We start from the raw sequence: 20,348 nt of genomic DNA, 5'->3' as shown, positions 1-20,348 counted from the left end.
TGATGAACCTACATTGACATAACAAACACCCAAAGTCTGTAGTTCATGTTGGGGTTAATTCTTGGTGTTGTCTATTCATTGGGTTTGGATAAATATATAATGTACATTATTATGAAATCATACAGAGTATTTTAATTGCCAAAAAAGTTATCTGTGCTGCACCTATTCATCTCTTCACCTATATGTTTTCTTTTTTTTTCATTGGAAATATATATGACTTTGTTAGAGATGTTATACTACCTCTTGGAACCATACATAGTTCTGTATGTGTTCCCTTGGTTGCATGACAATATTCAAGACAACTTTGTAAATAATAGATACAAGTTAAAAATTTTTAACATCTAGTCTTTCTAGATGTATAGAGTCTCACAAAGTATAATTTTGTAAATAATTTGTTGTAACAACTTCATGGTTCCATTGTTTTGTTCAAATGCCTTAGCAGTGAAATAGAATGAAATTGTGGATTTCTGATCTATATATATTTTGATACTGAGTTGCTAGGGGGAAGGAGGAAACTTAGAATGTAACTTCACTTTTGCATTTTCCTAAAATTTTACATTTTAACCATTGGTTAGTCATGTGTTACTATACATTATAAAAAATCTTAGTTAAAATTTTATAGTTGTATTGCTAATAGGGCATTATGTATTTTAATTATAGAAAATCTGTTTTATAAAACAGTTCTTTTTTAATTAAACAGTTATGTATTGGGCAGCATGACAACATTCAAGACAACTTTGAAAGTAACAGATAAATACACCTTTTTAAAAAAGAAGTTTTCCTACATGTATGGAATTTTATTAAGCATAAATTCGTAACCATTTAGTTGTAAAATATAAAATGTATTTTGTAAGTGTTTTGGCAGTATAAATGCAATTAATAACTGGCCTCTTGAGGCTGTATAACATTTTGGTGTTCAGTGGGTTTTTGGAGAGAGGAATACGTGAAATGCTTCTGTATCTTCATATTGTTCGATGCTCATGTATAAGAAAAAATTTGAGTTATATACTTAAAAAAAATACATCCCAGTGGGTATTTGGGATGTATTTTTATCTTCAGGAAGAAAGAGGAAGACAAGATGAGAATTGCCATTTTAAATCATAGATGCCTTCAGAGTAAAAGATAGTAACATAGCTAAGGAGTTCTTATTTTGCTCTGCTATATAAATCTGCTCTTTGCAAATTTATGTGTGTGCATATACATGTATATCATATATGCACACTTACCCAAGTAAAATTAGTTTTAGGGCTATAGATCTGATAATACATTTTTTTTCTCATTTATTAGGTTATAATACATTTTACTTATTTGAAAATTATAATAGTATTTCAATTGTAAGCTTAAACATTCTAGAAACCCACTTCATGTTACATTCAAATGTATATTAATTTTTATATAAAGTGTTTAAGCAACCTGTATCTGTTGTAGTCTGTTTCCATATATATACATGTATATGATGATGGAATTCCTATGTTTGAGTTTTTTCTATTTTTCTGAAAGCTTTTAAAAATGTTAATGCTGAAGTTATATTTGTATGTTTTGTGATGATCAGAAACAACGTTTCCTGTCTAATGTAAATTGTGAAAATTTCTTGGAAAGATACTGTACAGAATTGGTCAAAACATAAAGTCATTTGTTTTTGAACAACAGTTTGACAGTATCAAAATGTGAGAGTGAATCTTTTGAAGTGGTATAACTTGGGCTGGGGCTTTTTTCCAATTCTCAAATTTACAAAGTATGTTACAGGTTGAGTGTAATAAATAATGGAATGTCTGAAATATACATCAATAAAATAAAGATTGTAATGATTATAGCTTATTCATCACGAATATAATTCAAATACTGGAAAAATACTCAGATTTGGAAACGTACTTAATTGGTGCTTAGTGCTTTTGAACAAATAACAACTGGTCATGTTTCCAGAGGCATATACATGTGTCTCTAGTTTTTCTAACCAAAATATTAATGGTTATTATTCCTTGAAAGTAGAATTATCCTGACATGATTATGGAGTTAAGTAATGCTTACTCATCAATGTTACTATAATGCTGATTATTATAGCATTCTTTTTGGAAATTGTGTTCATGTGTAAGGTAAATAACATGTTGATTATATATTCATATATTTCTACATGACAATCTGAAACGCATATATGAATTATTGAATAGAAAGTTGGAAGAAAGCCCGGTGAAATTTGAACATTACTGTAGAGAGAGATGGGAATAGAAGGACTGCTTTTACTTTTCTGCATTTGAAATTTCAAATATTTCATAAAGAACATTTAAACAACAGAAGAAACTTTAAAGAAACAGCAACTTTGTGCCTGTCTTCATCCTTGCCTATTGACATCTTGGGAGTATCGGACTGTTGTATCCAACTTTGTATTCCCAGTGATCATTAGGAATAGTTTCTGATCAAGAAGAACATGATTAGAGACTAGTGCAGCAGTGACTTTTGCACAAAGAAACAGAGGATTGGAATTCCCAAGGAAAGGAGGAGGGAGAGGATGGGATTTGAGGTAGGTGCTAAACAATTATATTTGGCTTGACAGAGAGTGATGAAAACAGTCATTTAAACTTTTTTATAAAGGATAACTTTTACTACCTGATGCCATATTTGTGGTTACTGACTAGATCAAGCTATTGGAGGAAGAGAGTAGAGTACTGGGATAGGTTGCAAGTTCCTGTTATGTGCATAATTGGAGAACGGATCATTTCCTTCCTTTATGATATAATTGTGAGGAGAATTTCAGATAGGCCTAAGGGTTTCTTAGATTATTCAGAAATAGCATGGAAGAACATTTCAGTATTTCTTCCATTCCTGCTAAAGATTATCTGAAAAGGTGAGAGTAAAAAATAAATGACCTCTTTGGGCAGTCATTGGCTGGTAGTTTTTCTCCGTTGACTATTCTTGACCATTCTAAAGTCATCTAATTTGTGTGTCTCACTTTTGACTATATTGTTTAGGTCTCAGGTGAATGTGATGAAGAAAAGACGCAGTTGCAGCTACGCTGAGGACAGCTGGCCTCCTCAAAAACATTTCCTTCATTCGTAAATCTTAACTGTGAACCGCAGGTAGGGAGGGTCAGGATTAAGAGATGCTGTTTTAGGATGGGACTTTGGCTAGGCTGGGGAAAATTACAGTGGTGCAGACTTTGTTCTTGTGGGGTACCTTGGAATTTTCAACCATGCCTGAAAATTAGTGAGTTAATTATTTAAAGAGATAATTGTACCAAAGTAAAGATGTGGAAAATACGCATGATGTAGGAAATCTTTCAGTTAATTTGCTTACTTAGAACTAAACATGGCAACATAATAAAAAAAACATTATAAGGAAATGATCAATTGTCAAAGAATTTAAAAATTAGAGAATAGACTGTATTTTAGCGAGTATAGTTTGTAGTGTGATTAAAGGGGAGGTTCATGGAAAATGAAAAAAGGTGCTGATAGTGAAAAGTATTAATAGTAAAGTGAAGGCTGATGTTGCAGCTGAGTCAGATAAAGGATTGATTAATGAGGAATTGTGTCTAAGCATTAAGAGAAATTTGAAACAGTTCACATGAGCCCGCACTGAACTGCTGCTTCAGCTGTGTCATCACAGTGGTGTGTCTCTTACCTTACACGAGTGTTTCTTCTTTTTTTCCTGTCAGGATGTAATAGTTCCAAGAAAAGACACTTCTGCTGGCTTTGATTTTATCTGTTAACAGTATTACTCATTCAAGTGTTCTTCACTTCCATCTTTTGTCCTCGAAAACACCCCTTGGTGATATGATTGTAAGGATAGGTGAGTGCTTATTTGATTCAGGGAGGGACATTTTGATTAGACAGGGGTTTTGATATTCTGCTTTTCTTAAGCTTAATGAATTTTTGATGGCATCTAGTAGATATTGCAATCTGTTCAAATTACATACTACTGAGGAATAAATTATCCAGGAACTTCATGGCATAAAACATCACTCATCATTATTGTGTTATTTCTATGGATTTTGTGGATGAAGATACCTGACAGTGCCAGAATGTCTGGGAAATCAACTGGGAAAACCTAGTGGTCCAAGGTGATTCAGACAGCCAGAGGCTGGCATCATCTGGACACTTACTCACATATCTGGCATTTGGTTTGTGTTGACTTGTAACGCTGAACTTTCAGCTTGTATACCTCCACACAGGTTCCTAGAAGAAGCATCATACAAATGAGTGTTAGAAGAGAGCCTTGTGAAAGTGGCATGGCTTTTCTGATCCAAGTTAAGAAGTCACACAGCATCACTTTTGTCATACTCTGCTGGCTAACGTGTCATGTGGCCAGCCCAAATTCTGTCAAGGCTTTCCATGTCCCGGTGGGAGAGCACCAAGGGGTGTATAGGCCAGACAAAAGAAGGCACAGTAATTAAAAACCACAGTTGTGAAGCTTTAGTAGTTCTTTTTTTTTTTTTTCTTAAATTTTGGTGTCCTTTCACAATGATCCTATAAAATCATGTGCCTATCTTTGAGATGAATTGATTTTCAGAGTTCCACTTTTCACAGACTCTGAATTTCTTGCAGATAGTCTTCAACAAACACCTCATTTGATGACTTTGGGAGTAAATTAGGCTAAAGATACAGAGTTGGAGGGAAAAAAATGATGAATTTTTGGATTATGTCAGTTTGAGAAATGTGAAAGGAGCCCAGGTGCACTGCAGTGACACTGAAGTGTACACTCCGAACTAAGAGTACAGCTCTTCAGGATGGGGCTATAGAGAGAGGGAATGGTCCTGAAGCCACCGCTGTCAGAGCCGATAGGAATCCCAGCTCCTAATGCACCAGGAGCTGCCCCTTTGGAAGGTGAACTTGTGGGGAGCAATGCCAGGAGCGGAGGCTGACCCGCTCCTCAAGCATTCTTTCTTCTGTAGCCTTACTGCGTACCTGTTCTCCACAGAATAACCGTGAATGGGAAGGCTTTGATCTGAAAATGTTTTTCTCCTAGTATAAATCATAGCCAAATAGAAGACAGATGATTTTTGTGGAGGTTCCTACTTAGCAGTTTTGATGGCAGTGGGTCAGGAGCTAAACCTTTTCCTCAGCTCCATTGTAGTTTCTGTATCTTCAGTACGATCAATATTTTTCTTACCAAATGGGCTATTTTGTTATTTACATTGTGATGTTTAGGCACTGTTGTCATGGTCCTTGTACAGAAATGGATGTTGATTGAATGAAATCTGTATATGAATGAGTGATCTAGAAATACAAGTAACCAAATGAGGATAATGTTGGAAGGATCAGTCCTTCAGCAGGTGTAAGAAGAAAGAGGGCAAATATTTGGCCTTCTCGCTGTTAGAAAATTCCAAAAGGAATTTTAACCCACCTGTTATGTCTTCATGGGAGAATAACTGTTGCATTTCACTTTTGTACATAAAAATTCTATGAACAGGCACTTCTCCAAAGAAGAAATTCAGATAGCCAACAGGCACATGAAAAGATGCTCCACATTGCTAATCATCAGAGAAATGCAAATTAAAACACAGTGAGATATCACCTCACACTAGTTACATTGGCCAGTATTGAAAAGACTAAGAACAACAAATGCTGGCGAGGATGTAGAGAAAGGGGAACCCTCCTACACTGCTGGTGGGAATGTAAATTAGTTCTACCATTGTAGAAAGCAGTATGGAGGTTCCTCAAAAAACTCAAAGTAGAAATACCATTTGCCCCAGGAATTCCATTCCTAGGAATTTACCCTAAGAATGCAGCAGCCCAGTTTGAAAAAGACATATGCATCCCTATGTTTATCGCTGCACTATTTACAATAGCCAAGAAAGGGAAGCAACCTAAGTGTCCATCAGTAGCTGAATGGATAAAGAAGAGGTACATACACACAGTGGAATTTTATTCAGCTATAAGAAGAAAACAAATCCTACCATTTGCAACAACATGGATGGAGCTAGAGGGTATTATGCTCAGTGAAATAAGCCAGGCTGAGAAAGACAAGTATCAAATGATTTAACTCATCTGTGGAGTATAAGAACAAAGGAAAACTGAAGGAGCAAATCAGCAGCAGACTCACAGAACCCAAGAATGGACTAACAGTTACCAAATGGAAAGGGATTGGGGAGGGTGGGTGGGAAGGGTGGGAAAAGGGGCATTAGGATTAGCACACATAATGTAGTGGAGGGGGGCATGGAGAAGGCAGTACAAAACAGAGAAGACAAGTAATGATTTTATAGCCTCTTACTACGCTGATGGACAGTGACTGTAATGAGGTATGTGGTGGGGACTTGATAATGGGAGGAGTCTAGTAACCATAATGTTGCCATGTAGTTGTACGTTAATGATACCAAAATTTAAAAAAACTCTATTAGCCCCTCTTGATGATCTCGTAAAGGGTGCTTCTAACATTTTCCCATTTTTTCCACTGTGTCTGTCCTCTCAGGTGATGACTGAATAGGAAACTGATGCCATTCATTATTTCTGCTACTATCTTTAAAACCAAGATGGTCTTCAAAATGTATGGAGACTCTTCTTTCATTTGTTCAGTGGACACTCCTTGAAGATCAGAAAAACTGGACTGAGAAAGCTGATGTACGAAATTGACATAAAGGTTGTCATTGGAGAAAATTTAACCAGGCATGTTAACTGTTTTATTGTTGCCTTAGACTAAATCTCAGGTGCTTGAATGGTGATGATTTATGTCAGGATGGTGTAATTGCAAGACTTCATTTCAGTGTTCCCATAAGTGTATATATTTACATGTTTAAAATGATTTATAAAACTACCATCTTTTCAAGATTTCAAGAGACATAAGAATTTCTGAAGCATAGTTTTACTTAAATGCCTTTTTATTCTAATCCTATTCCCCAAATTATCTACTATTGGAATTTTTGTGCATATCCTTTTGATGTGTTAGTGAACTGATGTGCAAGTAGTTATTTTTGGCCTATAAGATAGAAATTTCTATTCAGTGAACATGCTTATATCTTAATTACTTTGAATTTGTCCAACTGATTTGTTGAAATTACTCCAGTGAATTGAAACTGCCAGAACTAAGGGTATCCAAAATTTATATTTTGAGTCAAAACTACAGGTTTCCCTCTTAATCGTAGAAATGGGTCTCATCAGTCTTGTCTCCCAGTGTTTATGAGAGTTCTGTTTCTTAAAACAGTGGAAATAATTAGATACCAGTGTTTTATTCTTTGACAATGTTACATTACAAAGAAACAGCTTTATTTCTGTTATTGTTCAGCTTACTCATTTTCATATATTCTTAATCCTTACTAGTCATTTGCCACATTTCATTTTCCTGTTTTGTTATTTTTAGTTACTCTTGCAATATTACTGTCTTTGTTACTGGTTTCTAGGAACTTCTTTTTAACTTTGAATGTCAACCATTTGTCATGCATTACAAATGAAATACCATGTTTTTTGCTATCATTTTACTATGTGTTTTATTTTTGGTTGTACAGAAGTTATGTATTGAAATACAGTCACGATTTGTTTCATGCCTATTGAGTTTTGTGTTTTTCTTCAAAAAAGGTTAAATACATTTGTCTGTATTTTCTTGTATTTTTCATCAATTATTTTGTCATTTACTTTTTCCATTAATCATCTCTGTGATTTTAAAGCATTAAAGCATTACATTTTCAATTTACTCACCATGACTTAAGCAGTTACCACTTAATTTTAAATTCTACCATAATACAGAAATTTCCACATATAAAGGGCTGCATTTCAATTTATATGTTCACTTTACCTTTTATTGATACATTAAAATTACTGATGCTTTTTAGTCTTATCTATTCCATTTGGTTCTATTTCATTTCTCTTTTTTTCAGAATATTCCCTGTTTATACTTGCATTTTTTTCTCTCAATTGACGCTTAGAATTATGTTTCAAGTTGGAAAAAAATGCTGTTTTAATTTCCTTTCTACCAAATTTAATAGATTAATTAGGAGAGTATAGATCTCTTTAAAACTGAGTCTTCTTATCCAACTGCAAGGTATGTCTTCCCATTTTTGATGAAATTGTTAATGTTCAGATATTATCAGTATACTTAAAAAAAAAGTCATTCCCAGGCATTTCATAGTTTTGGTTAATATAATGATAGGTAATACACTTAATTTTTTTATTGATATATGAAAGCCATTTTGTATACTTTTCTAATGACATTTAATTGAAATTACAAAATTGTGATTTCTTATGTAAAAATTTGTAGTCAGTTCCAGAATATATGCAATCAATACCCTACATTATTTGACTGTTATATAATCCTATTAGTTTAAAGTTTTCACTTTCTTACAGGTCATTTAGGAAACTTCTTTTTACTAAGGATTTTTCACCAAATTCAGTGACAGGATTAATAAAATATTTTGTGAATTACAGTTAATCATATTTGCCATTATAATTATTGATTAGAGTAAAACTTTAAAAAATATGAACATTGTTGCATCTAGTGGATGGATGGACTAAATTTTGTATTTTTACTCCCCTATTATAATTGTTTAAATTTTATTTGCAATTTCTGAAAAGATAAAATAGTTTTATTGTTCTGTTTTTATCTGGGTTTTGCATTTGGTGTACTGGCTCTACTGTTCCGAGTATTTTTGGTATAGGCTGGAAATAAGTATTAGCATTATTACATTAATTTTTATTTTGAAATAATTTTTGGCTTTCTAAAAATGTTTTAAAAGTTAAAGAGAGTTTATATATTCTCCACTGTCCTCTCACATCACACTTACCTAAACAAGGAAATTACTATTGACATACTGCTGTTAACTTATCCTTTTATAGGTCCATCATTTACTTTTTTATTGGAATATACATAACAGTATTATAATGGTTTTAGATGTATAAAATAGTGATTTGACAATTACATACATTACTAAATGCTCACCACAGTAAGTATAGGTACCATCTCTCAACATAGTAAAAAGTTACAATATTACTGGCAATATTTCCTGTGCTGTACTTTTACCCCTGAAACTATTTTATAATTTAATGTTTGTACACTTTATCCCCTTTACCTATTTTGTCCCTCCCCATATGCGACCACCTATCTGTTCTCTGTGTTTGAGTCTATTTCTATTGTTTTTGTTCATTTGTTTTTTAGACTCAACACATTAGTGAAATCATATGGCATTTATCTTTGTCTGACTTAATTCACTTAGCATAATACCCTCTAGGTCCATCCATGTTGTCTCAAATGGCAAGGTCTCATTCTTTTTAATGGCTGAGTAATATTCCATTACATACATGTATTACTCATCTTTATCCATTACTGATGAACACTTAAGTTGCTTCTATATCTTGGCTGTTGTAAATAATGTAATAATTACAGGAGCATATATATTTTTTGAACTAGTGATTATATTTTCTTCAGATAAATTCCCAGAAGTAGAATTACTGGGTCATAGTATTTGTATTCAGTTTTTAGAGGAACTGCTATACTGTTTTCCATAAGTGGCTGCACCATTTTACATTTCCACTAATAGTGTATGAGGGTTACCATTTCTCCATATCTTTGCCAACACATTTGTTGTTTTCATGATACAAATGTGAGTTGATATCTCATTATGGATTTGATTTGCATTTCTAATAAGTCTGTCATTTACCTCACATTGCACATTTGAACTGCATAGGTCCCCTTATAGATTTTTTTCAATACATTGGGAAACAGATTTGCAACAATTTGAGAAAACATTTTCCTTAGCTTATTTTATTGTAAGAATACAGTATTTAACATAGAAAATATGTGTTAATTGACTCTATTATTAAGGCTACCAGTCAACACATTGCAATTAGTATTTGGTTTTTGAGCACTTGAAACTTGTGCCACATTTCACCACTCAGGTCTCTCTTAAGATTGGTCTCTGTATTTTCAGTGTGTCATTGTCCTTCCTTGAGCACTTTACTTGGTTTTTGACCACATGGAAGTGTCCAGGTCCTTACTTGCTCCAACTGTGGAACCTGCCATATCTCAAAGGTTCTATCTTTGCCTATAGGGAATAATACTTATCAGGGTATGTATCAGAACTTTGTTTCTATTTATGGCCAAATAATAACCCATTGTATGATATACATGCCCCATTTTATCTGATGGTGAGCACTTGGGTGTTTAAACTTTTTGACTTTGTGAATCTTATGGATATCGGTCTCTGCACATGTGAATAGTGCTTCTATGAACATTGATGTCCTAGTGCTGGAGTTCCTATTTTCATATCATCTGTCATACATGCCTTGGAATAAAATTGGTAGAAGTCATGGTAATGTTGAGGAACCGTCTATTCTATTAAAAGTTTTATAGACATAGATGATGAGGTAGTGAACCTTCATATATATTATCTAACTACAACTTAATAATTATCAATATTTTGCCATATTTTGAAAACTAAAAATACATATACCTTCTACTATTAACTAAATACTTTAACATCTTTTAAAATAATTCTTCACTAAATTTATTGTTTCAAACACTTTGAACAAATCTGGATCCAAGCTGGAACCATGCATGTTTATTCTAGGCTGTTTTTATCTTAGTCTTGGCTATTAATTTATTCTCATTCTTAAATATCTTTTAATATAGGAATTTCCCTTTTTTGTTTTATATGTGTGTGTATGTGTGAAGTATTTTTAAAGCATTTGATCTTTGTAACTCACTTGGCAGGAATTTAATTTTCACATGCATTATGTTCTTGCTGATTTTACGCACTATTTCTAGTGATTTGAATGCAATTTGGAGTGCTAATATGAGCCGGATTATTTCTACCTTGTGATTTTTCTATCTTGTCTCTGTCTTTTTCTGTCATATGTATGTACATTTACATAAATTATAAACTATATAAAAATCATTCATATAGACTATTACAAAAGTATAGCTCATAATTGTAAATATTTTATGGGTGCTTGGAAAGATGCATTATCTCCAAGGTACAGAGCTGTATATCCAAGTAATTGTTACCTTGGAGGAAAGGGAACCCTCCTACATTGTTGGTGGGGATGTAAATGGGTACAGCTGTTATGGAAAGCAGTATGGAGGGTCACCAAAAAAACTGAAAATAGAAATGCCATTCAACCCAGTAATTCCACTTCTAGGAATTGACAGAAAATAGACAAAATCTCTGATTGAAAATGACATGCACCCCTATATATACTGCAGCATTGTTTACAATAGCCAAGATACAGAAGCAATCAAAGTGTCCATTGATAGATGAATGGATAAGAATGTGTGGAATACATGATGGCATATTACTCAGCCATAAAAAACGTCCTGCAACTTGTGACAACATGGACCTAGAGGTTATTATGCTAAGTGACCTAAGCCAGGCAAAGGAAGACATACAATATGATTCACCTATATGTGGAATCTGAAAATGTAGAAAATAGCAGTAGACTCATAGGCACTTATAAGTGATTGGTTACCGTGTGGGGAAGGGTTGGTAGGTGGGTGAAATAAGGGGATAAAGAGGCACACAGTCTGAATCATGGGGATGAAAGTACAGCATAGAGAATATAGTCAGTAGTTCTGTAACATCTTTCTGTGTTGACAGTTACTACTTGGAGTGGGCATTTAATATATTTAACTGTTGAATCACTATTTTCTATACTTTAAACCAATATAATACTGTATATCAACTATACTTCCAACAAAATAATAAAAATGCAACGATAAAATAATTTTCTTCAAACTAATTTCTTAATTCAAAACAATGTAGGCTGAATTCATTCTCTACTTACAGAATAATTTGATGTCCTATTAGTCTCTAAAGTTCATTAATATAAATTCATGTACTATGTAGTCCACAGATAGCAAGAACTGAGAACAGCAAAGAAACTTTAATATTTAACAGTTGTATTACAAATACAATAGTATTGCAATTATGAAACCAATGCATATACAGAGAATAAAACTATTTTAAGTGTTCTCATTCTTCCAATTTATTCACATGTATATTCAACTTATACACTAGTACAACTTGTAGTTAGGATATTTTTCTCTCAGCCTTTATAAAATTCATTTTATTCCATTCATATATATAGCAAATAATGTTTTTTAGTTTTTATATATCTTTTATTTACTATTCCGTATTTCATTGTTACCATTTGTTAACTCTATTTTTACTACATTGTTTTAGAAGAATGAACTTTTTCCTATAGTTTGGTTCATATCTTTTAAAATAGTCTTAGGTATATATTCAGATTTTGAACAATTTGTGAATGCTATTTTTGATATTTTGTTTGAAGGTAATAGCACTCCATCTTCTATGTAAATATTAGTAATCAAATAATGTTGTTTTAACAGTCAACATTGAGTGCATAAATTTAAGTGCCAGGCTCTGTTAGTTTTACACACTTTGTTTTATAGCTTTGTAGGTCCCTTATGAGATAGGTAATTTTATTCCTTTTATAGATGTGTCTCAGTTTCCTTACGAGTGAAGTGAGGACAATGTGTTTCTCAAAGAATTTCTGAGTGTAAAGTGAGTAAAACACAAACAGCTAAGAATAGGTCGTCTGGCTCATCACAGTACTCTTTCCTGGCTGTAGTAATACTGGTAGTAACAGCAGTGATAATGGTGTTAGCAAGTTATTCAGGTAGGATCTCTGAACCGTGGTGTGTTTCCTTTTAATTTCTATGCCTGCAACTTTAATGCAGTGGTGCCCTGTAGTCATATAACAATGGACAGAAAATATGGAGGCACATTCATATTATTCTTTATCTTGTAAATTTGTTTTTACTGAAGTATAGTTGATTACAGTATTACATTGGCTTCAAATATTCAGCGTAGTTTTCAGCAGTTAATATACATTATTAAATGTTTGCCCCAACTAGTGCAGTTACCATCTGTCAACACAGAAGGGTGTTCCAGAACTACTGACTATATTCTCTAGACTGTACTTTCATCCCTGTGACTAAATTATTATGCTTGAGATTTTCTGCCTCTTTGTTTAGCTTTGAAAGTAAGTAACAGTGCCATCTCTTTGCTTATTTTTCCCCTCTCTCCCTACCCCCACCTGCTTGCCTTACCTCTCTGACTTGTCTGGTCAAAGCCACATTTTTTGACATTAAGATGAGACAAAAGTCAGAAGTTTTATTAATGAAATTAACTGTAGCCCAGTACTTCAAATAAAAGACTCTTTTCTGAGCTAAGGATGACATTATGCTTACAAGAATGTGGACAAAACACCAGACTATCTAGTTCCCCTAGGTGTGCTCATATATTTACATATGCAATACATATGTCACAGAAGAGTCTTGTTCTTTACGTATCTGCTTCATGTCCGTCATTGCATACATAATATTTTTCATAGCTTATATCTTAAAATTAGCAGTCATAATGGGCACCATCTAAGTTTATCTTCACTTTAGATTCATCATGAAGTCATTTATGAATCAATTTAAAACTTAAGGTATCATTGACATACACTCTTACGTAGGTTTCACACAAAAAACAATGTGGTCACTACATTCACCCATGTCATCGAGTCCCCCCACCCATACCCCATTGCAGTCACTGTCCATCAGTGTAGCAAGATGCCACAGTCACCACCCATCCTCTCTGAGCCCCACTGTCTTCATGATTCCCCAAAACCATGTGTACTAATCAAAATACCCCTCAATCCCCTTCTCCCTCCCTCCTCACCCACCCTCCCCGACTCCTCTCCTTTGGTAACCACTAGTCCCTTCTTGGAGTCTGTGTCTGCTGCTATTTTGTTCCTTCAGTTTTGCTTTGTCATTATACTCCACAAACGAGGGAAGTCATTTGGTATTTGTCTTTCTCTGCCTGACTTACTTCACTGAGCATAATACCCTCTAGCTCCATCCATGATATTGCAAATGGTAGGGGTTTCTTTCTATGGCTGAATAATAATTCCATTGTGTGTACGTACCACATCTTCTTTATCCATTCATGGACACTTAGGTTGCTTCCATGTCTTGGCTGTTGTAAATAGTGCTGCCATAAACAAAGGGGTGCATATGTCTTTCTGAATCTGAGAACTTGTAAAACTTAAATAAAATTTTTGTTATAGACATTTTGATTATGAATGAGTAAATATGTAAGGTTAGGAAACCATTGTACAGTGTAGGAATGGAAGATTAGTTGGCTAGTGATGTAATTAGGATTTTATTGGCATATAGATACACAGAGTAATGTAATAGAAGGGGACACTTGCATGAGAAATAATAAATGCAGCAAACATCAGCAATCACTGGGGGAAATTATTAGCCAAATGAAGAAAAAATTTGATCCTTTCCTCATGGTATGCAGCAGGAAGAATTTTAAGTAGTCAGAGGTTTAAATTAAACCTGAAGAAATCACAGAATTACAGAACACTGAATTTCTCTTTAATCTGAGAGTGAGGAATATTTTGTTTCCTGTATTCCAGAATCAAGAAACTAAAATGATAAATTTGATGTTAAAATAAGAAATTAATTGGCAAGGTAAATACCACATGACAATGGGGAAAGTATATCTGTAATATCAAGAAGGTTGAAATTCTGCAAGAGATCCTAAAACAGGAAAATTACCAGTAAACCTAAGGAAAAGTGATTTGAGCAAAGGGTTCACAGAAGAAATATAAATTGCTCTTATATTAAAGGATCATTGAATTTGCTTATAATAAAAACTGCAATTGAAAATACAACCAAGGTATAATGAACTGCTCAACTATCAGATTAGCAGTAAATCCAGATATATGAATTATTTGTCTTTCAGAAGCTGAGCAAAACACATGGGAGTGTAAATGTCAAACCTTAATGGATAGGAATTAAGTATCTAGGGAATTTAATTAATTGTGGCAAATGCATAGTACCTCTTGTAATATTCAGTCCAGTCAAGGATTTGGTGAATATATGTTACTATGGAATAATTTTTGGGATACAAGTTACAGTAAGTCGGGGTTCAGGATATGATGATAGCAAAGTGGTGTTTTGGTATTTTTATCACCATAACTATAACTCTTTGTTTCTGCTGTCGTGGGTGGAGCTGAAACAGTACAGAGCTTTTGACAGTTTTGTCAAGTAGGATATTGGATGAGAGAATTAGCTGTGGAATGACTGAATTTTTATGGAATAAGAAATGAAAGGAAGGGATGAATTTCAATTTATGAAGGTGTTCAAGGGACTGGTGATTTGGTCAGTGTCTTAGAAAAAGGATTAGGTATTTGGAAATTTAAGTAAATGTAAAACTTACTTTTTGTTTTTTATTATTGTACTCGGCATAGTGAAGGGAGCTCCCTCTAGCACAGCAATGGCAGTTTCCACAATAAATGCTGAGCTCTTGTCTACTTTTGTCTCACCCAGAATGATTTGAGGAAGCTCTTGAAGGATGTTATCAGTATCGCAAATTCATAATAAAGATAACTGATATTCTGTATAAAGATGTTAAAGTCAGACATTACAAAGGTCATTTGAAATTAGCCCTGTGGCCAGGCTGGCTTGACTGCCATTTGTGAAAAATAAGTTTATTTAAACAAACGATTTAGGACTATTTTGAACTCTTCTCTGTACTGAGGTTAGCCTACCCAGGTGGTTCACTAACAAATGTAAAATTCCCTCAGTGGATGACTTGATAAATGACAGATTGTATAAATAATTTAATGGATGCAGGAATGGCTATACTGATGGCTGTTATGTCATCTTAGGAACGTGGATGAAATCGAGATAGATGATTCTCGAATGGATGGCTGCATGCGTGCACTGATGGGTGGATGGGTAGGTGTATGAATGGATCCAGAAATGCATTCTGGATGGAATTAATAAGTATAGGTAATTTAATATGGAGAGATAGAATAGATGTATGAATGTATAAATGAATATATAGGTTGATGCAAAAGTGGAAGGGCCTATGAATAAAAATATGTGTGCACATAGATACATTGAGTATGTAAAATGAACAAAGTGACATAAGAGTGGATGAATTGATGGCTATAATCCTGACAGACTATATAGATTGATTGATTTAAGGAAGACTAGTTCCTAAATCTCAATGAGTTTAAATTACAAAGATGTATTTCTCGTGGTGACTACCCAACGGGGATTTTCAGGGGTCCTGTGCTTCTGGCAGTCAGTGGTAGGCTGAATGTCACACAGACGCTAATATCTCACGTCACTTCCACTGCAACATATGGTTTTAGGGTTAATTGTTGCTGGAGGAGAGTACATGGAAAATTGCACGGTATTGCAAGTGAACTTGTTTTAGAAGTGACACATCATATCGGGTACAACAAATCAATCACATGGACATTGGTAACTTTAGGGATTCAGTGTATTTCTTCCAAGGTTTCAAAAGGAGAATGGAAAGGACACACTAAAAGTAGTAATATTTACCATAGGACATATCTCTGGTTTCAAATACTGAATTTACTTTCTACGTGCATAGTAAACTTTGCCCCCTCCTCAGTGGAAGCAAAGAAAAGCCTCAGTCAGCTATCTTTCAGTTCTGTCCTGGGATCATTAGGGAGGTGATGAGTAGTGATCTGTTCACCAGGTCTCCATGAGCCTACTCTTGGCCCAGAGATATATGAACTTAAAGTTACCTTGCACCCCACTTCCAAGTATACAATTATGGACCAAGGACAATGCAATTATGATAAAAACTACAAAACAGAAGGTGTGGAATATAAGATATATAGTAATTATCATTTCATAGAAATCTAAAAATTCCCCTGGGGAGACATTGTGAGCACTATATTGGGGATGGTGAATGTTTTATTAGGCCCTGGGAGATGCTCACTTGTCCTTTGTTCTTCCTGGCCCTAGCTTGGCCCTCTCGTGCATTGTTCAATTCTATTATCCTGATTAATTATTCTTAACATAGGCATTATGAGATACATTCTCCAGGGGAGCTACAGAGCACTCTATTCAGAAAGAGTCGGGACCTAAAAATAATTTAAAGTGGTACAGATATTCAGTTCCTTGGGCAGTACAACCCACTCAAAACTGTAGAGTGCCTAACATGCCATGGGCAGAAGACTTAGTAGCCTGTATGTGATTCATAATCTCTTGTGATCATTGAACTATGTGTGGAAGCAGAGGTGCCACAGAACAGCTGGAATAATCCGCTGTCATATGGAGCAAAGCTACACTGGAGAGTGACTGGATGAGACCCACAGAGGTCTCTTCATGAGTAAGAAGTAAATGTGTTAAGCCAGTGAGATTCTGAAGTCGCTGTGACTTTAAACTGACTAATATAAATGGATAAATTGCATGCAAAATTTCAAGGATTGGTGGATGAATGCATAGAATGGAGGGTTGGATTGATGGCTTAAAAACAGTTGTAGGAGTGGATGGATGGAAGGTAGGATGGGAGAATGGTGAATGAAATTTTTTACACAATAATGTAAGCCTATGTGGATTTAAGAATTGGTGGATTAAGAAATGCAAGATTGAATATTTGAGACATCTGGAAAGATGGATGCAAGAATACTGCTTTATGGAAATTAGGGTTCATAATGGGTGAATTAAGGCAAAATTAGGTGGATGTAAGTATATGAATGGATGGCTGAATGCAAGAATTAATGAGTGTTTTTAAAATGGAGGTATGTATGGATTGATATTCAATATTCATTGAAGGTATAGACGGTTAGATACCAGATGTCAGTGTTAATGGACTGCATAATGGGATGTTGAATAGATGGATCTTGTATGGGTACGTGGGTATTTAGATTGATAGGTATAATTATGGCTGGCTAGAATAATGAATTAATGTAGGGATCAGTGCATAGATAAATTCTGTGTTTGACAGATGGTTTCAGGGTGACTTGATAGAGAGATGGATAACATGGATTGATTCTAGAAGGATGGTGCAGGAATTTCATCATTGGGGAAATAGGCTGATACAAAATCAAAATGAGTTGAATAAAAATATTGGAAGGACTATTGAGGGATGTTTAGGATAATTTGTTATTTATAAAATTAGGAAAGTTTAGCAATTAGATTCTCAAACTATTGTGACACTAAGAAAATAAAAACCAAATTGTACTGAGTTTACAAGAGTAGTTTTCTCTAATAATGGGTTTTCACATTTTAATAATTTGGGGACTTCTAGGTTTTTCAAAGAGTCAACTTTTTACCTTTTGTATTTTATGTTGGTCATGGTATGTATCACAGTTTTCCCATATTTTCCACAGTTTTAACTGAGGTGTTACCAGTTTAAGAAGTGAGACCTTTTAGATGCTTCACTACCTGATATTTCTATTACAATCCAAATTCTTATACTTGTATATAATTTCTGTGGACTTCATTCTTCAAAATTACTGGTAAGAATCAGTAACACTGGTGTACTGTTTGTTTATTTCTTGACTAATTTCACGTGGAATCCGATTTGTCTATATTTTAAAGTCCAAAACCATAGATGAATCACATAATTATAGAGTAATTGCCAATTAAATGCAGAAGAGGTAAATATGCTCTTTAATTTTGATGTAGTTTTAATATATACACTATATATATATATAGAGAGAGAGATTTTGATTTACTGTTACCTACTCATCATGGAAAATAATGTTATCTAGATAAAGACTATAGTCTCTGTGCATTCAGTGTACTTTAAATTCATTTAAATATTAAATGTTCAGAAAAAATACATTAAAGGTGGATAGAGGGAGACAAGGAAGTTAGGTGGGGAAAAAAGTGAAAGGGTTTTGAAAACACCAGAAAACAAAGCCATTTGGAAGTAGAATTTGCTGCAGAAAATATATGGGTCTTAATAACAGGAGGAGGTTGGATATGATTTCCAGATGCCTAATTGTGGGTATTGCTAATATTATCATTGGCTAGGTAAAGTGCTGGATAGGCAGAAGTTGAGAAATATTCCAATATTAGCATGGTGGAATTAGGTTCTTAATACCCTTTCATTTGATTAATGAATGAATGAAGATTCTTCAAATATCTTCAAGCATTCCTTTTTTCTTTCTTTCACAAGCATCTTTCGTAAGCAAGGACTAAAGAGATTTTGACTGCAGGTAAGAGCCTTAAAGCCTGTATCCTGGTTTTTAAGAGATCCTTTTGGCTATAGATGATAGATTAGATTCTTTTCTGAATTGTGTGATACTACATTTCTTTTTCATCAAACCTATTATGTGGCCTGTAATTATTTTGAGGTTATAGTTTAACCCAGGATTTTAGAGTTCTCTTGTTACTAAAAAATAACAACAATTACAACAACAAAAAACACTTAATGAAGTCACAAGTTGAAATACAAGTTGAAATACAAGAAGTTTTCTTCCGGTAAGACCATTATAAGTTGCACAAGAAGCATCCAGGAAAGCAAGGAGAATATGAATGTTGTGATAATGTGTTTTGGAATTGGGAAAGAATTCAATGAAATACTACAGAATTTAGAAAGAACATTATTAGTATTTCCTTGTACCATTCTCTTTTTATTTATTTCTAAAAGCTGAACTGGCATATATATTAGCACTAAGAAGTTACACAGGGAATGGCAGTTTTCTCACAAGCTGAGATTAAATGGCATGGAAATAATTTGGAATAGAAGATGGGTACTCAAATCATAGTAAATGGGCCAAAGAAGTAAAATTGTGGTTTTACCATTTTCCTACAGTAAGGGTACCTGGTTTTTGTAGCTTGATGATATATCAGGATCATAGGATTTGTTTACCATGGAGTACCAGTAAAATTCTTGAAGATGATACCCACCTGTCACGAGCCATGGCTGTGATAACCTGTTTATTTTCATTTGCAATCTCTCCCTCTGTACTCTCCCAGGTGGCGATATGTGGACAAGAGGATCATAGATATCTTCTGCAGTGGTTCCAACCATAGCATTACTCAAATGCTGTCATTACTTCCCCTTTCTGGAAACTTCTTGCATCTTTGTATCTCAAAGGGCACAATTTTATATATGTACTCCCAAGAATAGAAGTGACCTGCTTTTTGGCAAGTGATTGCCTGGAATGTTGTTAAATATTTCTCCATGCTCTGAATATATCTTGTGCTTTCCTTTATTGTTGTATTTACCACATTGCCTTTTTATACCCATGTTATACTTAAAAATAGGAGATTTGTAGATAGTAAAAGTAATTAGTGCAACCCCATGGACACCTTATCATGCCCTAAGTGATAAGCAGGTTGTCTCACAAGCTGAGTGCCTCGCCATATACCCATTTTGGTACCGTTTGTAAGATACTTTGTTGCTCATTTGAATTATGAGCCCACAGTTTTTAGAGAGGTTCCCTAACAAGATTTTCTTAAAACATTCATGTCAACTGTAATAGAACATCTGTACATCTGTACATTATCCTTTTTATTGAACCTAGTTAGGTCTCATTCTAGTACAGGACCTGGGCCTGGCTGTAGCTGACCTCTTCTCCAGTGCTTGAATGCCATCCCTCCTGTGGCTGTGTAAGGGAGAGATGGCTTCGCAC

At 34.2% G+C, this 20,348-nt stretch overlaps 1 long non-coding RNA gene across 1 annotated transcript; it reads left to right on the top strand.

Annotated features, from left to right (window-relative positions):
• The first annotated feature begins 2,524 nt into the window (after window positions 1-2,524).
• LOC118908742 (uncharacterized) lies at window positions 2,525-19,025 on the top strand. The gene is made up of 5 exons (XR_008994706.1): window positions 2,525-3,074; window positions 3,650-3,783; window positions 6,403-7,965; window positions 18,093-18,221; window positions 18,887-19,025. It is a non-coding gene; the product is annotated as an uncharacterized LOC118908742 (long non-coding RNA).
• Window positions 19,026-20,348: the final 1,323 nt, after the last annotated feature.

The sequence above is a fragment of the Manis pentadactyla genome, chromosome 18, assembly GCF_030020395.1.
Source record: "Manis pentadactyla isolate mManPen7 chromosome 18, mManPen7.hap1, whole genome shotgun sequence".
In the NCBI taxonomy this organism is placed as follows: Eukaryota; Metazoa; Chordata; class Mammalia; order Pholidota; family Manidae; genus Manis; species Manis pentadactyla.
This window is presented reverse-complemented; position numbering and strand designations above follow the sequence as displayed.